This window comes from Sinocyclocheilus anshuiensis, unplaced genomic scaffold (genome assembly GCF_001515605.1).
Source record: "Sinocyclocheilus anshuiensis isolate Anshui unplaced genomic scaffold, SAMN03320099.WGS_v1.1 scaffold1895, whole genome shotgun sequence".
In the NCBI taxonomy this organism is placed as follows: Eukaryota; Metazoa; Chordata; class Actinopteri; order Cypriniformes; family Cyprinidae; genus Sinocyclocheilus; species Sinocyclocheilus anshuiensis.
In genome coordinates this window covers 118529-120578 of record NW_015549974.1, presented here as the reverse complement: position 1 = coordinate 120578, position 2050 = coordinate 118529, and the positions used below count along the sequence as shown (strand labels likewise).

General features: G+C 39.3%; 1 long non-coding RNA gene across 3 annotated transcripts in view; it reads left to right on the top strand.

Moving 5' to 3' along the window:
* The window catches only part of LOC107660971 (uncharacterized), a 45166-nt gene that overhangs the window by 38152 nt on the left and 4964 nt on the right, over positions 1–2050 (top strand). For all 3 annotated transcript variants that reach the window (XR_001631063.1, XR_001631064.1, XR_001631062.1), the window contains one exon: positions 1426–1471. This is a non-coding gene — a long non-coding RNA (uncharacterized LOC107660971). The remainder of the gene's footprint in view (positions 1–1425; positions 1472–2050) is intronic.

Below are 2050 nucleotides of genomic sequence, written 5' to 3'. Positions count from 1 at the left end.
TATATAGTTGAGTGCTGTAGAGTAATGATTTAAAACAGATTCCAATAGTGTGATGAGCAGACCGATATATCTAAACATCAGATGGTGTTTGTAGGTTGTGTGTGCTTGAGTGTGTGCGTTTTAGTGTATGTTTGTGGGCTCACATACCTGCTTTGTAAGTGTATGTGGTAATGCATATGTAATGTTGTGGTGGAGAGAGAGGTAGAACTGAACAAGCACACTGTTACATTATTGATAACAGCTAATGAAATGAATAATTTCAGGATGAGCAGAGGGATAAACTGTACATGTCCCTGGTTGCCCACAAAAGCACACAGAGATCTATACACCCAGCAAATATTTCTTGGATAAATATGAACTACCTTATATCTAATTATAGTGTCAAAACTGAGAAGATTTATGAAAATTATAAAAATTGGAAAATATTGCACCACTTTTGTGAATAAGTTTTCACGCAGTGCTAAATGCATTTATCTAGATTTAGCCGTTTCTGAAAGGCCCTATGACAGAGCTGCCCCTGCTCCATTGGGTTAGCCTTTGGTAGACGGGGTTGATCTCGCCCGCTCTTAGATGGCCATGAATTCATTTGCACACATATGAAAGGAGAGGAGCCCCTGGCGAAGAGATATTTGTGCTGTCTGGTGTCAGATACCAAGATGGGGGTGTGTTTGTGTGTACATGGATGCTCGGCCTCACCCATCTTGCCTGGTGGAGGAGCATAGGTTTATCCTGATCTCCATGGAAACACTGCAGCATGCCAGGGCCGTACAAAAGCGTGGGTACCCAGGGCAAAGCACTTGATTCAGCGGGACAAGAAAAGAGAGTGATTATGTGCATTAGTTAGATTAAATAGTAGCAGGATAAACATTTTACGGTTGAATGGAGAAACACTTGAGTTGGTACTTATAGTCTTGGTCAGGGACGGTATTTGTTTAGCGTTTTCATATTCCTACGACCCGTAGTCACACATTTATTTATTCTCACATCAACACTGACTTTCGCACAACGTGAGACTCAACTAAACCACGGGCTTCTCCAGGTTATGATTCGCCTTCATACACCGAGCGGATATGTGGAGCATATATTTTTAACCTGAGCCAAATGTGCTTTTTGCAGAGGGGTAAAAAGGGCGAATGAAAAATTCTGTAAATTATTTATAATGGCTGAAACTCTTTTAGTGTTCCTCTGTTGGGTTGGGAGTGAGACTGTGCACTGGAATGTGCTTTACTTATACATTGTCAGATATGTGGTGAGGAGTTGCTTTTATCTATGCCAACAAAAGAGCTGTAGGTGGAGGAAGAAGTAGGTCACGTCATTTACTTCAGGTCAGAAAGGAGCAGGGAGATTTTGACGGGTTTAACTAGACGTATAGGAGCAGTTCATTCACACATGACACTAATTATTGTGTTTTTTCTTTCCTTCTAGTGATGCTTCTGAGGAGGTGCGCTGCTCTTTGATGTGAGAAAGGAAGGTTAGTAGACTGTTCAGTTTTTATGTCACATAAAATAAGGTTAAGAAGTGGTCACAGAAGGAGAAAAACAATTCACCAGTTAAAGTTAAGTAAAAGTAAAGATCACTCATTTACACTGTTTAAAACCCTTTGACTAGGAATCAAAGGCACGATGAACCAAAACTACTGTTTTGCTGGTCTTAGCTGGTCAAGCTGCTGTTTCCAAAACTGAGGTGCAAGTCAAGTCAAGTGACCTTTATTTATATTAAACGATACAGATTGTGTGAAAGCAGCTTCATAGTGTTAAACAGGAAAATAGTGTATCAATAATGCAAACAAAATTCAATTTTGCTGTAAAGCAGCTCTAAAAAGAAGACAATAGTAAATATTAGGGATGCACCAATACCACTTTTTCCAGTACTCGCCCGATACAGATACTCGCCATCTAGCGGTTGGGAATTGTAATTGCATTTTTACTCATAAAATGAAAGACAGCCGAATATCAATAATATCATAAAATGTGTATGAATGTAACATTTAACAGCTTGTGGGATGCATGACATCATATTATCAAATGCAAGTAAACTTTTGAAACATTTA